Source organism: Adiantum capillus-veneris, chromosome 25, assembly GCF_014529385.1.
Source record: "Adiantum capillus-veneris isolate H3 chromosome 25, ASM1452938v2, whole genome shotgun sequence".
NCBI classification, from domain to species: domain Eukaryota; kingdom Viridiplantae; phylum Streptophyta; class Polypodiopsida; order Polypodiales; family Pteridaceae; genus Adiantum; species Adiantum capillus-veneris.
In genome coordinates this window covers 14,934,774-14,955,922 of record NC_140955.1, presented here as the reverse complement: position 1 = coordinate 14,955,922, position 21,149 = coordinate 14,934,774, and positions in this window count along the sequence as shown.

The following is a 21,149-nucleotide window of genomic DNA, read 5'->3' as shown; positions in this document are numbered from 1 at the left end:
AGTTAGCAGGATTCAACTCCTTTGATGCACCCATATAGTAGATACAGGGGCTTTTGGCATGAGCACCCCTTGACACATTGTACATACACTTTTAGTGTCTTTAGCCCCCCCCCCCCCCCCATGTGCCATACCACCTTGTACCTACCAAAGCTCTCAACATCTAGCTCCTCCCCAGCTTGATGATCTTTGATTATAGCAGGGATACTAGTGTGGTGGAATAACCAATTCAACACATTGAAATATTCACTATCAACCAAAGCACCCAACCACCAAATTTTCTTCTCTGACTGCACACTAAAATTTTTAGTATTTTTTTCCCCCTCTGTGGTATGAAGATCTCTATTCATGAGAGTTATTGAGACTCTCTCAAGCTTTCTATCCTTCACAATTTACTCTCATCTAATTGATGACAAAAGTGGCTTGCACATTCACCTCAGTATGTTGAAGATCATAGAATTTTATCATGGCCCTCTGCAAAGTTCTCAAGTCAAAGTACAGATTGTTGAAAGAGTTAAACTTGAGGTCTTTTTATTACCAGGATATATGTCATTGATGTGAAAAGGATCTCCAAGCATCTCCATAACCTTGGAATTAATTTTGAGCCTCACCTGTTGAAAAACTGATGGCTTTGGAAGCAAGGACCCCTTCACTCTTGACTATTTTAGGTTTCTATTGATGAGTTTGAATAGCTTTAGGTAACCTTCCCTACTGATTCCAACTTTTTCCAAAGCGCCTTGAACTTCATCTTTTTCCAAATTATAACTTTGCAAAAGTATATTGATGCATTTCTGCCTAGCAACCCTGAATCGTCTTGCATTCAATAGGTTGCCAGCAAGAACAAGTGGAATCACTTCACAAAATGATTGTGATGCACGTCTCGTGTTTCCTTGTGAGTATTCTGGCTAAACTAAGCACCTGAGTAAACGCAAGGAAAGACTATAGCATCCAAAGATACCAGCTTGCATAACAAATATCAATTTGAAAAAAAAACCTACCTCACTGCTTTGATTCTTTTGCTGCAGCCTCTACCTCCTCGCTTGAGACTCTCAATATTCTTCAACTTCCTTTGTCTTTGTCTAAGTCCAAGCTCTATCCTCTTTTGTTTGACTGTGTTAACAATGATTGGAGGTTCTTTACCTTCTCTTTGATTTTTGAAGCTGACGATTAAGAGAATCCTTAAATTGTAGTAGAAAATGGTTTTCCAGCTTAAGAATGTCCCTCTCTGCTACATGATTTTGTGTATAGCCTAATAGCCCTTTCCTACCATCTCCAAAAAAATCTCATCAATGAAGAACAATTGAAGAATGGTGGGGTGCATTTGGTGATAGGGTCTATGGGATACAATTTACCATCTGTCCATAGATCAATGTGCTTCTTTTGTTCTAATTTCAATGCTTCTATGGCAGAAGGAGGAGTTTCAAAAAGCCTATTAGTTTTTTGAAGAGGGGAATATTCATCTTTCAACTTGACATGGAGATGATAGATATCTCTTTTAGCAGGATTCATGGAGATGATGTGGAGAAGATGATGATTTCGATATGGTTCAGAGAAAGATGCAGAAAAAGGTGTAGAGAAAGGATAGAATGAGCAAAGGGAAATTTGAAATTTGGACCAAAAGAGAAAAATGGTGCATTGGAAGGGATAATTTTGTGGAAAGGGACACATTCTCAAGAAATTTGAAATAACACTACATGTGGGGCCCCAAAAAGTAACATCCTATGCACCTAGTTAAAATATAAAGTTTCACCCCCAATATCAAGTTTTAAAATTCCTTGTTCAGATGCAGATGACGAGGAGGAAGATGTAGACAAGTCCCTCAAGCAAAGAAAGGCTGAAAGGATCGAGAAAATCAAACATTACAAAGGGAGAACAATGGATGATGCGGTGGAACTTTCCGGCTCTATGAGGCAACATATCCACAAAGTTCTCAAGAGAACAGCAGAATAGAGGGCTCAAAAGGAGTCAAAAAAGAAAAAAAATTGATGATCTAGAATCTCCCAAAAGAGCAAAGACAAAGATGATGAAGAACCACCAAGGGAGGAGACGGATACAGACCCGCTAGAGATCCTATAGAAACAGATCCACCCCTCTCTCCCAAGCCAACCACGCCTCCTCCTGCTGAAGAAACAAAAGATGAACCTAAGAAGCAATGCAAAACTCAAAAGCAACAATCTCTGGAGCAACAAGTCTTTGTAGACAAAGAGGAGTCCTCAAAGCAAGAAGCCACTCAACAACAGACTTCCCTAGACCGTTGCGAGTCTGATCAGCAAAAAAAAGATCAAGAAGACAAAGAACATGAAAAGACAGAGTAGACTCCACAAAAAAAAGGGGGACAAGATAAATGGAAGGAGCTACCAAAAGAGAAAGAGCTAGAAGCTAGATTTTCTTAACAATGGATTACACCAAAAAGAGGACTAGTCTCTCCCTGCTCTAGAGCTATAATCAAGGATGGTGCAAAGCTCTTCCAAGATTTCAACCTAGATGCACATTTAGAGCATATCAAATTGCAGTTCCAGTGTCAAAGAGCCATTACCAGCCTATGCGAGCTGGATGTGAGAGATGAAAAAGCAAAATCTTGAACATTGCAAGAAGAAAACAATGTCAACTTTATCTTTGGTGCCTACGAATCCCCATTTTTCCACAATGTAGGGATTGCACAACTAGATACAATGTACCCTCATCATCAAAGCATCGATCACCATTGTAGTCCATAGGCACCATGTCCTTGAACTCACTAGGTTTTTCTTCTAGCTTTATGCAATAGCGATCCATAAGGTCTTTGTAAATCTTTGCACCTTGATCATTTTCAAATTCATATTTCAAGTGCAATAGATTCATGTTGGTGCGGGTTAGGATGGTCCTACCCCCATATTAGTTCCATCTTTGAAACTCACACTTTTAAAATCCTCATCCATGTAAGTATAAGATCTCTATGAAGAAGTAAAAAAAGGCTATCCTAAAAAGTTGGCTCTAAGGTTGGCAATGGCCCTTGCTTCACACTCTCTTCTATGGAAATGTGACTAACATGTTCTCCTATAGTAGGGTTTCTATTTTGATATAATCTGCACGATTAAAAATACATCAAGAAAAACACATTGAGAAATCATGACTTTGTAGACATGTAGTAGTGTTAGTGTGTATACGCGATTCACCAGGGGCACTTTTCTCCCACTAGGTTTTTCCCCTTGGACATCTGGTGTGAAAGGACACCTTATCTCTTAGGGTCTCATATAAGCTTTGTAGCTCTGAGTTTGTATATACTCTATTATTCTAATACAGAGAGATAGACTACAGAGATCTCGTACGCAAGCTCTGTGTCTTCTCCTTCTCCATCTTCTTCCTACTCTAAGTTGCTATCTTCCTTCTGTTTCCTGGTTCATCATCTTCAAAAATTGGTATCAGAGCAAGGTGATTTCCAGAGCCTCTACTTGCGTTTTCGCGTCCGCGCGCACAATCGCAGTTTTCAGGAAGTTTTTGGAAAATTTGCTCGTGGGATCCTCGACGTTCCGGGAGTATTCTGAGCAGGTGACCTGCGGTTTTACCCCCCTTTGGAAGCCGTTCGAGCCCTCATAATTTTTTTCTGAGCAGCGTAGTAGAAGTTACTTTTCGGAGGCGTTTAGATCAAGAGGGTGTGCTTTTTGACATATTTTCTTCAGGTAAACAGTTCTTTTGGGAAGCAACTTGTCTTAGCTTTGTGCTGAGATTTTTTGTAGAGTTTTGCTTGCATTAGAGAGGAGATTTGTGAATATCTTGGAGGTTCTTTTGCTCTCTTGTGTGCATCCGCAGTATGGCTCAATCTACGAAGAAAGAGATTTTTGGTGCGTTTACATCCGAAGACAAATTGGATGGTACCAACTATTCTCTTTGGTCTTTTATGGCCAAAAATGTTTTGGTTGGTAAAGGATTTTGTGGGATTATGTATCTGAAGATGAAGTTCGTCCAGGTAGCATTGCACCTGCCACGCCTCGTCGTGGTGCAGCTGTTGGTGCAGGACCCTCACAAGTCACTCCAGAGCAAAAAAAATGGGATACTAAAGATGCACAAGCTATGGCTGTGATTGCCTTAACCATAAAGAGGACAATCACACCGCATATCAGATCTTGCAGAACTTCTGAGGATGCTTGGAACACTCTGCAAGCTATGTTTGGAGGAAGAAACGCTGCCAGAATAGAGTTTTTGAAGAAAAAACTTGACAAAATACAGATGGACGAAGGTGACGATATCGTCGAGCATCTTACAAAAATCAAGGATCTTAAAGAGAAATTGCTTAGCATTGATGAAGTGATTCCAGAGAAGGACTTGGTTTCCAAAACACTCAATTCACTACCACCATCTTATTTGACTTTTCAGACTTCTTTGACTCTGTCTTTGCGAGCTAATCCTGAGCCTCTTCATTTTGAAGAGTTAGTGGCTTTGCTATTGCAGGAGGATCAATCACGTAAGAACAAGTCTTTACAGGTGGATGGTATGGATCATGCTCTTGTTGTACATAACAAAAACAAGGGTAAAGAGAGTGCTCATCACTCCAAGTCTGGTGCAGGACAGTCTTCAGAGAAGTCTAAAGGTGATTCCGACAAGTCCAAGAAGAAAGGTAAATGTCACTACTGCAAGAAACCTGGTCACTACATTAGTGAGTGTAAAAAGCGAATTGCTAAAGAAAAGAAGAAAGAGTCAAGTTTGGTTGTTTCAGCTTCTGGTGATTCTTCTACAGCTAAAGAAGAGTCTGCAAACTTTGGGCAGGATTCTTATGCTTTCGTAGTATGTTCAGATTTTTCTGCTTACAGTGTTGACAAGACACAGATGATTTGGTACTTTGATAGTGGTGCATCCAGGCATATTACTTAAAGGAAGGATTTGTTTTGTTCATTGGATGCAGCTCCAGCAGGAAAGAAGGTGACATGTGCAAATAATGCTTCTTATCCAATCAAAGGCGTTGGTAAGATTTTGATTACCATTTCAGATGGTTCAGATTTATGCTTGTCAGATGTCTTACATGTTCCAGGGATCAAGAAGAATTTGTTGTCTGTATCCTCTCTTGCAAAAAATGGTCTTCGGGTCATTTTTGAGGATGACAGATGTGTTGTACGAGATCGAGAGAATGGTTATTCTCTTATCACTACAGGTACGCTGGAAAATGGACTATTTGTGCTACATCGTTATGAAAAGCAGATTCAGGTATGTATTGCAGAAACAAAGACTCAGCCACGCAGGATGCTGAGTTGTGGCATGCTAGATTTGGGCATGTTAATTATGGCAGTTTGATGACTTTACAACGTCATAATATGGTGCATGATTTGTCTTTATTGGATATGCCACCAAGACATGTATGTGAAGGTTGCGTTCTTGGAAAGATGCATAGATTTGCATTTTCGCAGGATGGTTCAGTTAGAGCGACACGAAAGTTGCAACTTGTACACAGTGATGTATGTGGTCCTATGAGGACGCCATCTATAGGAAACAGCCTTTATTTTGTGACCTTCATTGTTGACTTTTCCAGGTTTTTTTGGGTGTATCCACTCAAAGCAAAGTCAGATGTGTTTGCAGCTTTTCAACATTATGTCGCCATGGTTGAAAATGAAACCAGTTGCAAAGTACAGACTCTTCGTACCGATCGAGGAGGTGAATACATGTCAGATGCATTTAAGGATTTTTTGGGAAAGAAAGGCATTAAACACCAATGCACTATGCCATACACACCACAACAGAATGGTGTTGCAGAAAGGAAGAACAGGTCTTTAATGGAGACGGCTAGATGTATGCTCAAGGATAAGAGTTTGCCTCATAAGCTATGGATGGAGGCAGTTGCTTGTGCAGCACATGTTTTGAACAGGTGTCCTACTCTTGCCTTCAATACCATTACTCCATATGAAGCTTGGTATGACAGAAAACCTTCAGTCAGTTATCTTCGTGTTTTTGGTTGTCTTGCTTATGCTCACATCCCTCAGCAGTTACGTGGGAAGCTTGATGATAAGGCAATCAAATGTATATTTGTGGGGTACAGTAGTGGAAGTAAAGGTTATAGACTTTACAATCCTACTACAAACAAGATTTTTGAAAGTCGTGATGTAATTTTTGCAGAAACTACTGCTCAACCTATGGTTGCTTTTGATGTACCTCATATGCAGACACATGATGTATTTGAAGGTTTGCTTCCTTCTTTTGTGGAGAATCAAGAATCACAACAGGTTGATAATCTTGATCAATCTTTTGATCAGCATGTGACACCTCATGATGTAGAGGAAATTTTGCGTGAAGAGCAAGAAGTTCTCAGGGAAGAAAGAACCTTGCCTAAATGGGTTCAGAAAACTTTGCAGGATAGCAAGTTGGATGCACCATTGCCACGAAAAACACGTGTTGGTACTACTTTTGGTAGAGAGCAAGTAAATTTGGCTTGCTTTAGCACTCTTTGTGATGCAAATGAGCCTGATTCAATTGAACAAGCTTTAGAGTGTGTTCAATGGAAAGATGCTATGCAGCAAGAAATTGATTCTATTCATAAGAATCATACATGGGATCTACTGGACTTGCCTACAGGTAAAAAGCCTATTGGTACAAAGTGGGTTTTTAAGGTAAAAAGGAAACAAGATGGTACTGTTGACAGGTACAAAGCAAGGCTTGTGGCAAAAGGCTATGCGCAACAGAAAGGCATAGATTATGAGGAAACCTTTGCTCCTACTTCTCGTGCGTCCACAGTTAGATCACTAGTTGCAATTGCTGCTCATCATGGTTGGAAAGTGCATCAGTTGGATATCAAAACTGCTTTTTTGAATGGTGATTTGCAGGAAGAAGTTTATGTAAGTCAACCAAGTGGTTTTGTTGTAAAAGGTCAAGAGCAAAAGGTATGTAGATTGCGTAAAGCTTTGTATGGTCTCAAACAGGCTCCAAGAGCATGGTATGAGAAGATACATACTTATTTGATTGGCCAGGGATTTCAGAATAGTCCAACAGAAAGTACTTTGTATGTCAAAAAGAGAGATGGAGTTCTCATTATGCTAACACTTTATGTGGATGATATGCTTCTTACAGGCAATAGTGCAGATGAAATTGAAGTGTTTAAAGATGCTTTGAGAAAAACCTTTGAGATGTCTGATCTTGGTTTGCTACATTATTACTTGGGTATTCAGTTTGTGCAATCAGAGGATGGCATATACATGCTGCAGGCAAAATATTTGCATAAAATTTTGGACAAGTTTGGTATGCAAAATTGTAAACCAATCTCTACACCCGTAGAAACTGGGTCAAAGTTGAGTATGCACGATGCTGGAGAACCTTTTGATGTACATACTTATGCAGCAGCGGTTGGTTGCTTGATATATTTGGCAGGCAACACTCGTCCAGACATTCAATTTGGGGTTTCACAAGCAAGCAGATTTATGCACAGCCCAGGTATGCATCATTGGCAGGCTGTGAAGCGCATACTTCGTTACCTTTCAGGTACCCCTAATCTTGCCATGTTCTTTCCAAGTGGGGATATGTATGAAAAGCACAGTTCTATGCATCTTCTTGGTTACATCGATTCAGATTGGGCTGGTGATTTTGACACACGACATTCCACAAGTGGCAATTGGTTTTTCTTGGGAAATGCATGTATATCTTGGCTAAGCAAGAAGCAACCCACAGTGGCTACATCAACTCGTGAAGCTGAGTGCAGGGCAGCTTTCACGGCAACAGTTGATTGTGTATGGATACGAAGGTTATTGGCAGATCTTTGTGAGTGTCAACAGGCACCCACTACCATTTTCACTGACAGTCAGAGTGCTATGGCAGTTGCAAGGAATCCAGTATTTCATGCAAGAACAAAGCACATAGAGGTTCACTACCACTATGTCAGGGAAAGGCTACATGCAGGGGAGATCACACTAACTTACTGTCCTACATAGGATAACATTGCAGATCTATTTACGAAGGCGTTATCACGAGAAAAGTTTGAAGCTTTCCGAAAAGCTTTGGGCTTACTCTCATACACATGATGATCTGCTACCTTGTACGGATTCACACTATCACTACAGGGGGGATTTGTAGACATGTAGTAGTGTTAGTGTGTATACGCGCCTCACCAGGGGCACTTTTCTCCCACTGGGTTTTTCCCCCTGGACATCTGGTGTGAAAGGACACCTTATCTCTTAGGGTTTCATATAAGCTTTGTAGCTCTGAGTTTGTATATACACTATTATTCTAATACAGAGAGAGACTACAGAGATCTCGTACGCAAGCTCTGTGTCTTCTCCTTCTCCATCTTCTTCCTACTCTGAGTTGTTGTCTTCCTTCTGTTTCCTATTTCATCATCTTCAACAGACTTGTTACCTCTTTGGTTGCGTCCAAACCCTCAAATTGAAGTCACCTTAAGCCACACACTCCTACTTTTTCAATATAACAAAAAACACTTGGTGGATATGAGTTTATAGCTGCTTTGATAGTCAAAATTCTTGAATCGAAAAAATTTTGCCATCCTTTAACCAAGTCCAAACTCAATTTTACTTGTAAAAGCCTCAAATCAAGTCCATAGTCAATTTTTAAAAAAACCACTAAGCTCCTTGTGACTAGCTTTAGTTATGGTGCAACTTTGGTCTCAGTCTCTGACAAAGGAACATGTATCACGATCCATGTACCTTCATGGAAGAATGTGATGAAACTTGACACAATGCTTGCCCTTTGTACCTTGACCCTCACTAAATACTTTTTGTATGGTTTGGACTAGATTAAGTCAATCAAAAGTCAAACCCTAGGTCCTTCTTGGTGATTTTTGTTCTTGATGTATTTTTGCCCCTTTTGACTCATTTTTAAAAACTGTTTTGGATAGTTATCTTTTGGAAGTATTTCTCACATTGATCTTTGCTCTACAGGTTGGTATAGTTTCTATCCAAAACTTCAAAAGAGGTACATGGATCATGATCCATATTCCATCAGATGTGAACCCAAAATTTGGCTTGCTCGTTACTTATGTTGTCAACAACCTCCTCCCAAAAACTTTTGGGATTTGGATCACTTTTGCCGATGAAAAGTGAAATTTTGTGTCTACTTTGTGGTTATTGACTAGCTCTAGTTTTTTGGGCTTTTGGACAACTTTTTTCAACTTTTTGCTGATATGCTTTTTGTAAATAATGTTTCAAGTGATTTGAGTTATATGCTACTCAAATCTCTACCAACAGTTATGAAAAGGAACATGGATCGTGATCCATGTATGATCTTACCATCAAATTTTTTTATTTTTCACAGTTATGGTCTCTTTTACCAAAATACAATTTTTGACTGTTTTTTGTCTTGATCTTTTAGCCCAAATTGATGGGTGGTAGTTTCTACTTACCCTACTCTCAGGTACTAAAATAAATCTATGAACAAAAACAAAAATAATAGTGAAAATTGAAAGTGAAATGGATTACAAAAAAGTACTTTCAAAGCATCGAGAAAATTGAAGAATGAAATGCCTTTTGTCTCTCACAACTCTCTTTGCCTATCAAGAGTAGATTTAGCAAGTCCTTGACTTCTAGACTCTACCAAGCATTAAGCCCTTCGTCTAGATGCTTCATTGCTAAGGTGTAAATGGAATGATAGAAAAGAAGGTTATGAGTACGACTAGGTCACTCACCACCTAAGGATCATATCCCCAATAACGGTGCCAATGCTAGCAAGTTGTCACAACTGGATGTATGTAGTATAGTTGTCTAGAGCTAACATAATGTCAATACTCAAGAAAGTGACTTGCATGGGGCACAAAGACTCTTTGAGGGTGTCAACCTCAAGAAGTGAATCTAAGCTATCAACATAACCAACAAACTATCACTCTCTAATCCTGGAAGTCCACCTATGTCCTATCTCACTGCTCTAGGTCATCATTCCATTTCATCGAACAAATAAACTCGGATTGCGAAAAAACGTTAGGGGAAGCTATAATAGGCCTAGTGACACTATCCTACAAAGTCAAGTTGTTGTTGAGTATCCACTCCCAGTCATACGTACAAAAGCTCTTAAAGGATCTTTCAAATAATGCTACCTAAGGATTTTCATATGGACAATGATTGGCTTTCAATGATTTTAGGCTCATGATAAGGAATACAACTCTGAATATAGAGAATTTGGTTCAACAATCATAATGTCGCTTTTACAAGGCTTTTTGAGAAAGACGAGATAGATTATATCAAAATTTAGGCTCAGCTAGGTGTGGTCAGCTAGGAGGGTGCCTGTCATCTGCATCTATCAAACAAGTACCGAGATAGCTAATATGGCACAGGTCCTGTCATCCTTGTCAAGCTTGTCTTTGCCTCTTTCCTCTAGCAAGCTCATATAATTGCCTTTATGTTCACAATCTTGAGCCAAGCAAATTGATAAAACAAATTGATAGTTCCTTGAGAACTTTGTTCATGCATAGATTGCTAGCAAGGTGTTGTTTGATCCACTTTCCATAGGTGATAGTTGGTGTTGGTCATTGCTATCGTTGGCACTCGAGCAAGGGGGGGCATGTTGCAGGTACAAGATCTGGGGATTGAGTTGTCCTTATCACACTTCAAAGAGGCCTCAGAGAATTCCACGAAGCCGCTCAAAAACTTTGATTAGAAAATTTGTTGCCCTTGCAAACCACTTTCACACCTCCCAAAGATGATCAAGAAAAAGACTCCTTTTGTGCCCCTCTCTGAGTTTCAACTAACCACATCAAACATTATAAAATGAAGGAACAAAACCTTGTGGTCGAAACAAGAAGAAGGGGAGAAGGCGGATGAACACTCCATTAGCAATAAGGGAAATTGCAATGTTTCAAAACACTGAAACGTCTTTTACGGGAGCATCTCATCATGCACAAGGTGGGTAGCATTGCCAAAAACTATTCTTGCAAATAGCATTCATAACATTGGCAGTGTGCTCAATGTTGATAGTCACGGCACAAGGGGGTAAGTTGACAACAGCACCTCCACTAACTGCATTTTAAAATGCACAATGGAGAAATGAAGGAAACTCCACTAGAGACTTCTCTTCTCAATGCGTTCAAGCACAAATCTCTAATACCATCTCAAAGTTGACAATGCAAAAGTGATGGACTGGGGGGGGGGGGGGGGGGGGGGGAGAGATCTATTTGAACCAGTCAACCTGGATAATGAATTGATTATTATATAATGGGGGCTAGGTGTGCTTATATACTCACCTTAGAAAATTTCCCTACCCAAAGTTTGACAAATAAGTCAAATAAATACCTAAAGAAAAAATAAATATTGGGATCACATTGGGCTATTCACTTGAGATGTAATAAACTTTAACACATTGATTTTGCATTTACAAAATCCACTTTGGAATAGCTGCAAGAAAGGAAAGACCATACCATTCTCAACAACCACATCATCAACTTGGCGTATACCAATCATAGAGAGTTTATATAATTTTCTTGAATAGGCTATGCTCTATAGAATTTTGTAAGAGCACAATGAATTTCTCGTGTGTGGCTATCATCAAGACCAGTAACCGGAACATGTTATTTATTGCCAATCCAAGCCAAAATCAACGGGGTGGAATATGGACAACCAAGTATACAACCAGAAGCATATCCAATGATGAGATCCATTTAATCAAGTGTCCAATGATCATAAGTATGAACTCTCATGTGTCCACACAAAACCACTAACATCTTAGTCTATGGTTGTTGTTGTCGAAGAAATGTATGGAAGAAAGAGGTTTTTGAGAAAGCATGTGGAAGTTATTATCAATAATATTGAGACAGCGATGCATCTTTGGTGAGCACATTAAAGTTATTTTAAACAAATGTATAGTACATTTTGCATTCCAAGCTAATAATACAATATGAAATTGTACCTAAGCCATTATGATAGATTGAACTACCCATAGACATACATACAACAATCATGTAGATGGATTCCAAAAAATGATATTGCATTGAAGACGAGTCACAAAACTCAAGGAAAATCCTCTTTCAATGAGACATCCCAACCAATGGAGTGACCAAGATGCCAAACTAACTCACCACGAGGAACATTTGATGAGGCGATTGATGCCCAAAGGATTCACCTTTGACCCCATCCTCCTCTGTAAAATCTATTTTTTTGCTTTACAAAACCCCCTATTGTACACTGACGTTATACCATATGGTAGCCCTTCATTAATACCCCAAGCATAGATGTGAATGCAAACCATAATGACAAAGAGGCAAAAGATGTAACTTTGCAAAATTGATATGTGAATCAACCATAAGACCATATAGTGGCCTTGCATCCAAAATATTTTGTGAATCAACCATAAGACCATATAGTGGCCTTGCATCCAAAATATTTTGTATATCCTAAGGTGAATTTTGGGGGAAAATTTGTGAATATCTGTATAAGCCTCAAGCACAAAACATAAAAATCATCCAGTATGGAAAGGCCCCAAAAACTACCTCACCTGTTGAGTTTACAAATTTGCAATTTCAATCCCCATGTGAACATTTTCAATATCATCAAAAGATTTGATGTCTGGGTACCAAACACTTGTGAGAAAAATGCATTTGAGAAAAATAAAAACCTCAATGAAAGTGATCTTTGAGATGGTTAAACACTAGGTTGGTAATGCGACACTTTTATGTCCTATTAAGTGACCATTTTTCTTGAATTATCTGAAGAGTTTGAAAATGAATTTCTAAGTGCTATATATCCACAAAGTTTCCTTATGAGCTGAAAAAAACTTGACTTCTTTTTAATTATTGATCTCACCATTAACCTTACTCTTGCACAACTTTTTTGAACGTAAACTGTGTGAAAAAACGAGTCCTGCTTTTGGCTTTTTTTTCAAAGTTTTACAACTTTATCTCTCTAAAAGTCATGTTTGTGAGGTTTAGATTGCTAGAGGATTAACCTTAGTTGTTATCAATGTGTTATGATACTTGTAGGGAGAATTAAGTGTTAAAGTTGAAAGTTATGACCAAATTGAAAGAATTGCCTAATCCTGTTTTTTTTTTGCCAAATTTAGCACTTTTATAATTTTTTTGATGGCTTTGTTAATATGCAAATACAATTTTGATTGTGGTAGTAGCATGTGTAACATAAAGCTAATCTTCCTTGAGTTTTGGGACACCTAATACCCTATATAGCATAGTATACGACAATGGTTTTTTAATTGCAAAAGAATGCAAGACATCTAGTGTAGCAAGTATAACTTTCTCAATATTGTTAGTTTCTTAGGCCAATTGTGTGAATTTTTTTAGTACTAACCATATCTAATCATAAAATTCAAATGTGGATAGATATTGAGTACTTTCTATGTGATTCTAGAGATCATAATGTTAAACCCATTTTTTCATGTTTGCTATATTTAACACTTCATCATTGTCCCCAAAGTTCCACTTGGTAAGAGAACTATTATTCTTTTGACATGCTCCATGGCTACTTTTGAATCCAAAGGCCCAAAGGGAACTAAAAAAACATGTATATATTATATGCATTGAACATGACTATAGCAACTTTGATGATAGATCCGCAGAATGGCCAAAATGTAGCTTTTTTGTATCTATTTTTTATTGCCAAAAAAAATAGTGAGGCAAAACAAACTATATGTTTTGATCACCAGCCCAGTGAAGTAAGGCAAAATATTATCTCATGTCCTACGAAAATCCCCAGTCTCATTTATCAGCAATCGACCATAAAAAATGGTTCTTTTAGTCAAAATGGATTGGTCCATCGACTTTGGAGGCTTGTTGTGACCAAGAGATGAGAAATTTTACAAGTATTTTATTTTTTTCATATGTAGTAGTCCTTGAATTATAATCTTATGAAAGGATTTTCCAAAATGAGTGGATCTACTATGGTTTTGGAAGTTTTTTTCAAACCCTGAAATGACACTTTTATGTCATGTTAGGTTACCAACCTAGTGTTAAGTTTAGTCACCAATTTATGGACAATTGGTATTAGAGAGATGGCCTCCAATCAATGAGCATCTCACACAATTGCTTCTTCGGTTGCAATTTCTACAAAACATCTTTCCAAGAAGCTAGAAGAAATCCACATTGCCAATACTAATAAATGATGTGAAGCAAAGGAACCCTTGAGATCATTCAGAATGCATAAAATAACTCTGCAACGAGACCATCCCAAACCAGTGATTTCCATTTACCTAAACCATGAAGTAAAACAATTAAATTCATTTCAATATATAAAACCATTAGGCTTGAATTTGATGCTATACATCTTTCTCCTCATGTTTGATTTGTAGAAGGTGTATCACAAAAGTTAATACTGTGGAATTTCATGCCTACAATATTTGAATACTCAAGCCCTACGGAGATATAATCAATCACTTAGTGGCTCAATTGTAAACCAAGAACCAACCAAGCCAAGATGGAAATTTAAGTGTGGAGCCAAAGCTCAACAATCAGTTGAAGATATATGTTGAAGTTACAACAAAGAAAAGTGCCGCAAATTAAAGGTAGGACAAAGGGGCCAAAAAGGTGGAGCAATACAGTAAAAATGGAGGACCCCTTCATCACGATGGGGGGAGAGACCTGAGACCCTAGCTATGTTTCCCATGTACAAATAACATATGTAGACAGCTCATATGCTAAGCCAATGGGATCACGTGCTTGATTAAAGCGATACAGTCTTTACCATCTTATAGTTTCATCTCTTTAATCACACTACTCATTGTCATTGTTTTGAAGTATTTATATTTGTTATTCAATTAGTCTAGTTATGTGCATTTTTCTTGAAATACTAAAGCTCCCCTCATTTTCTAAGCCCCACAAAAAATTGTGTCGAGACTCAAGTCAGCCAGGAACTCTTGTAGTTGACACGTTCTTGTACATAACTAGATATCAATAGTGTCTAGTGAAAGGATGGTCACAAGGCACCATAAAACAAAGGAAATCTCATTATTTGTATTTCTAAATAAAGGACATATAAATCTAAATTATGGACACGAAACATATAGTTGCTAAAAGTATAATCAACCTTTATAGAAGTTAGGAAGAGAATAGGAGGGTCTCTTTATTTGATAATTTAAGGAAGTACTTAAAACTTATTCAATCTTTGACCAAAGGCTATAATGGTGGGGTGTGTTAACACCACTCTTAAGATGTATGTATAAAAGTTCTTTGGGCCAAGTCAGTGGTGGACCTTAGGACATGCATAAAAAGTGCCCTGGATCAGGTTAGTGGCTTAGCAACATAGCTTATGCTAGAGTGACCATAAATTTTGTAAACAATATGAAATATCCATAAAAGTTTATTCTAATACGTGAAAAACTTATAAGACTCATAGTTGATTTCATAGGCCCCAAAAGCAAGATTTTTCTAAAATTAGAAGTTTATGCATTAAGTTGCAATTTCTTGTTGAGCTTAAATGAGTATTTAATTCCATCAATCTTTATTGAGAAATTGTAGAAGCTTCACAAACTCCACTACTACATACCTAGAAATAAAAAAATTAAAAAAATGAGCCAACTAAGAAATATATGATTTAGTAAAAATTCCTACCATTTGAAATTTTGTCTCCTTAAAGATGGACATGGAAATGTGTTGATTATGCAGCATGATTTACAATTGTAAGTCTTATTTTAGAAAAGCACATTTGTAAGACCCCCATTATGAGGAGAAGCCATCATGCATGAGAACAATCACTTGTCGAAAACCACAATACCTTAGTGAAAACTAGCATTTTTTGCGCCGTGGCATACATGGCTTCTTTTGGGCTTCTCGAGTCTTAAAAGCCCCCCTTTCGATGAAATTATTTGGTGCATATGTTTTCCAATTTGGCCATAATTTGATTTGAAAACATGTCCTTGCATGGAAAAATTCTTCCTTCGGCCCCAAAAATGTAGCATGCAACTTGATCATGGTACAAAAACACCCCCATACTTTGATGGACCCAAAAATTTCTTAATGCAACACATTCTTGTGTATCTTTTTCCAATTCACCTCATTTTCCAAGATAAGTAGACTTCTTGTAGAGAGGGTACAGATAACCAAACCCTCGGCAAACAAACCAAAGAAATTTTAAAAGAGGAAGAAGAAAACTCTTACAACTAGAGAGGAACAAAAAGCCCCCGAAAGAGAGAAGAAAAAAGTATAAGAACAATATCCTTGCATGGAAACCTCCTCCCCCACCACCAATGAATAATAAGAACAAAAAATGGTGAGCTAGCATAGTGGCCTTGCATGATATACAAAAATATTAAGACATCACAAAGCACATATTCCTAAAGCTCTATTCTAAAGGCTAGAGTGTGAAATGATTTAGAACTTTGCTTATATGCTCAAATTCCAACAGTCTTTGAAATGTCATTGAGGAAAAGAAATTGATGACTCTCTCTTGTCATTGCATGCAAAGTGAGTAGATGAAAGTTTGAAACCTCCTCTATCACTTCATCTTCATCTAGTACTCGATCTATGTTGTCTGTAGGGCTAGAATCCTATAGGAGCACAAGTTTCCTTTAAGCTTCTTCATGCTCACTCATATCTTCAACCTCCCCATCTCTCTCCTCAACAAGGATTACAGTGGATTATTGCTTGCCTTTTCCTTTTCTCTTACCCCTCTCCGTGTTTTCAAGCACCAGAAAAGCTAGAACCATGTCCAAATTAGGGAATTGGTTACCTATACATCCCTTACCCAAGTCGATGAGCTCATCCTAATCCTCTACCTGTAGGCCTTTGATGAATCTCAACTAGCAATATAAAAAATTCTTGTTATATTTGTACGTATGCTTTAGAAAATTAGTCGACAACCATGTGGTGTACTTCCCTTCAAACAATTGCATATTCAAACTTGTGTGACTCCATGTACTACTTTAAAAATATCTAAGCACTTAAAATTGAATTTTAAATTAGTTTCCAATGGAGAAAATAAGTAGGCAACTAAACTTTCACACTTGCATAGTAATACAGCTCTTGTACGCCATTTTCTAAGACATGATTACATTTAAATTTGACACGTTCATAACTAAAAAATTTAATAAACTACCAAAAGAATCACCTAAATTGAATTAAAAACTAAAATAACTTAGCTTAAACTTTACAATCAATAGTTAGACACAAAGATGGATGTAAAACAACAAAAAAATTTACTAAGATAAAGCTATCTGGTTGAGCTTGTACAATATGATACATGGTGGGAACGAGAAGTCATTTCAAGTAAATCTCTTCTCTTTTCAAGATCGTACATTTTTGCTATTCACACAAAGGGAATAATATTCAAGGAATTTATATCTAAAATTGAGGTACTCACAAAGATTGCTAAGATGACTGTCATCATTGACGCAAATATTGAGCACAATATCATTGTGGGGACATATATGTGGGTGGGTCTGCAAACTCTTGAAAAGAAATATTGGAGTTGAGAGCCTCCCATACTTAAATCATTCACTTCCATCGTTTGTATGGAAATTTCATTGATAAGACTTGTGTCATGTAGCCTCTGTAATGGTTGCATCTTGGTCGACCACCTTTTGATCGTAGAGTCGAGGAGGCGAGGTTCAGGGGGAGACCACTCGGCCGATGTGCTTAGGTGGTTGGACCAATGTGGATAGGCAAGCGACACTATAAAGAGTCCGTGAATGAGAAGGAAAGATCATCCTTCTCATGGCTGGGTGGTGAACAATAGACCATACCCTCTCATGCCTGTAGCAATATTATCTTAGCATAACATTGGTATTAGAGTGAGGTCTTAATTTTTGGGAGGTTGAGCATGTGAAGTGGGACTGATAGACCTTAATTCTTTATCTTTTTTATTATCTAGAGTGTGGATAAGTATGTGAAGGTTCCGTAGAGCTAAGGTGATAAGGGCTCTCCGACTAGGAGAAAGACAAAGGGAGCATAGGAGCCTCTCTCTCTCTCTCTCTCTCTCTCTCTCTCTCTCTCTCTCTCTCTCTCTCTCTCTCTCTCTCTCTCTCTCTCTCTCTCTCTCTCTCTCTCTCGTTGGCAAAAGGAAAGGTGTCACCTATCTTACTGTGCTCGCAGCAGGCAAGAATTGAGCTTTGTAGTCTCAAGCAGTGCTAAGTCATGTTGTGTTAACCATCCAAGCCCGAAAAGGAGGAGACAATGTCGTGCAGCAGCACCCACGCAAGGCACCTATTATGCTAGTTAGAAATGGGGCGGGGGGGGAGCACCTACTTGCTCTCTCTCAGCTCCGTAGGGGGCCAAACATTTCCATCAATGCCACCAAGCTCTATAGATGCTGCCAACAATGCCGCCTATAGCTCTCCAAGTCGTACACATCACCAATAGCTACCATCGTTGTGCATATTGTTGCCTACAACCATCGTCATCTATAGAGCCACCAAAAATTACAGCCTTGACAGCCAACAAACATTGCGACGTCCCTTTTTGCCACCTTGTGCAATCATGGCATGCCTATCCCTACTCATCAAGTTTTTCCATGCCGCTTGTTGATTCTGCTACACACGTAGGACGAGAGGGTATGTAAAAATTGATTTATTACCCCCTTGAACTACCTTTTTCAAAATTTCTTTAAGTAACTATTCCCACAAACCGCAAAGTCTTTTAATTGTTGTTGGGCGTAGTTCCCACATGATATCAACATGGAAAATTAAAGAGAAGATTTCACCATTCAAATGGTGTTCTAAATCGCATACGAGATTTAAAGGGGGAATCCGAGCTAAATCAAGCACAACACATCATATTCAATTAGGGAGATTCATTACGAGCTATCGGGAGTGGTTTTCTCTACATCAGATTTTGTTGGGTTTGAGTGCCACCGACTTTTGCCCTCCATTGATTTCTAGGTCGATTTGCGAGGGGCATGACTACACTAGTCCATTATTTTATTTATTTTAGTGTTTTTGTGAAAATCCTCATTTGTAGGTCCGCATGACATGGTGCACATGCATGGCACCATAGGTGGCCATAGAGTCACTATTTTTATAGATGATGGAGCTAGCCCTAACTTCTTAAGCTAATCATTAGTTAAGAAGTTAAGGTTTCCCAAGACAACGAACGATCATGAGTACATTGTTGGCTTGAGAAATGGTTATAATAAGATGGTATGGAATGCATAGTCTTGGGGATTCCATTAGCCATGTAGAACTATGATTCTACACTTGAATTTTAGGTCATGCATTTGGCTAGGGTAGACGTGTACCTAGGTAGGAGTAGTTGTACAACCTAGGACCTAGTTTAGTGAGGATCTATTTGCACAACGACCTAGAGTTTGAGCATGGTGCTAGGGTCATTACCGTATAGGGTGATCGTAGTGTCCCCTCTACCCCTCTCATCTCTTCCATGGAGCTTCATAGAACAACTTGCAAAGGCCAGATAGCAGAGGTCTATGCTTGTTACTCTAATTTTTTTGTTGTTTTTTTAAGTGAAACTAGTAAAAGTGTTTTCGTAGTTGAAACTATAAATAATGTTTTTGTAGACAAACACAATAAAAAGATGCCCTTGGATGAGACCCACTATTTGAGAACCTTGTTTGGCATGCATGCAACTTTAAAACAAAAAAAAATCAAAGGCAAAAGAGACCCTCAAGAAAAAGTACGTAGATGCTTTAATGAATTTATTAGAGGAGTTCCAGGATGTATTTCCTGGTGATTTACCAGATGGCTTGCCGCCATCTTAGGAAGCAGACCACGGCATCGATGTTATGCCAGGGTCAAACCCTATAAGAAAATTTGCTTATAGACTAAGCCCCTTTGAAGCACAGGAGGTGGAAAATAAGTTAAAGGGATATTTGAACAAATGAATTATTTAGGCCTATTTCTAGTCCGTAGGCATCACCTATTCTTTTGGTAAAGAAGAAATACAGATTTATGTAGATGTGCATAGATTATAGGGCTCTTGATCAGATAACAATTAAGAACAAATACCTGATGCCAAGTTTTTCATCACCTTTTTGATGAGTTGTTGATCAACTTTTTAGGTCAAATTATTTTTTCAAAATTGACCTAAGATCCGGCTTTAGAATTACACTAGTAGAAGATGTAGTAAAGACAACATTTAGGACTCGTTTTGGGCATTTTTAGTTCTTAGTTATGCCACTTGAGCTACTCAATGCTCCAAGGAGATTCATGACGCTGATGGAAAATATTTTACGTCCATAGGTAGGAAAATTTGTAGTACTTTTTGTAACTGATATACTAGTCTACAGTAAATCTCAAACAGAACACTTTAGGAAATCTGTGCTTAGTGTTTGAAATATTAAAAAAACACTAAGTTATTTGCAAAGGAAATAAAATGTGATTTCTTTGAGAACAAGATTCATTATCTAGGTCTTATTATATCCATAGAGGGAATATGAATGGAACCTAAGAAAGTGGAATTAGGTGACTAGCAGCAAAAAATCTCAAAGAAATACATATGTTTTTTGGTATGTCAAGCTTTTACTAACAATATGTAAAGGGCTACATGAAGATCGCAATCTTGTTGATAGACCAGTTGAGGTCAAAAATAAAAAATATAAGTTGGGGGAGAGTCCAACAGAAAAGCTTTGAAAAGCTTAAGGTGGCTATATTAGCTACATCTAGATTGACTATAGTGGATCAAAATGAACCATTTGTCTTGGAGACAAACGCAAGTAATGAGGCCGTAGGGGCCATGCTTATGCAAAGGGGATGCCCGATTTCATTTGAAAGCAAAAAGATAGATTGTGCCCAACATAGCTACTTGGCCTATGAGCAAGAGTTACTAGCTATAATATATGCACTAAAAAAGTGGAGACACTATTTATATGGTGCCACTTTTGAGGTCCCAACAGTCATTTAATTTTAAATGTATTTCAAGTCGGAATGAACTGAAGAATAGAAAGGATCAGTGGGTAGAGGTCCTACAAGAGTTTGACCTTCAAATGCATTACTAGAGAGGTAAGTATAACGTAGTGGCGGATGCACTTAGTCACATGCTACAAATCAATGAATTAATCTTCATAGTCTTTAGGAATGAGTTCTTGGAGTCACTACAAGGATTATGTGAGCGTGATCCGTCCTTGATAGAGTTTGGCACACTATATGCAATCACACTACCTCACAGACGTGAACACCTCCATTGTCAACACATAGTGCTAGTCCGGAGAGACAAGCCATAGATGCAACAAGTAGGAAAGCCAAAGTTACTAAGAAGAGACCAATCAAGACCTTTAGGAATAGTTTGGATCTGGATAGCTTAGACATATACCCTTCATCACTTTTACGACCACCTCCCTCGTCGGCACATAGTGCTAGTGGGAGAGACAAGT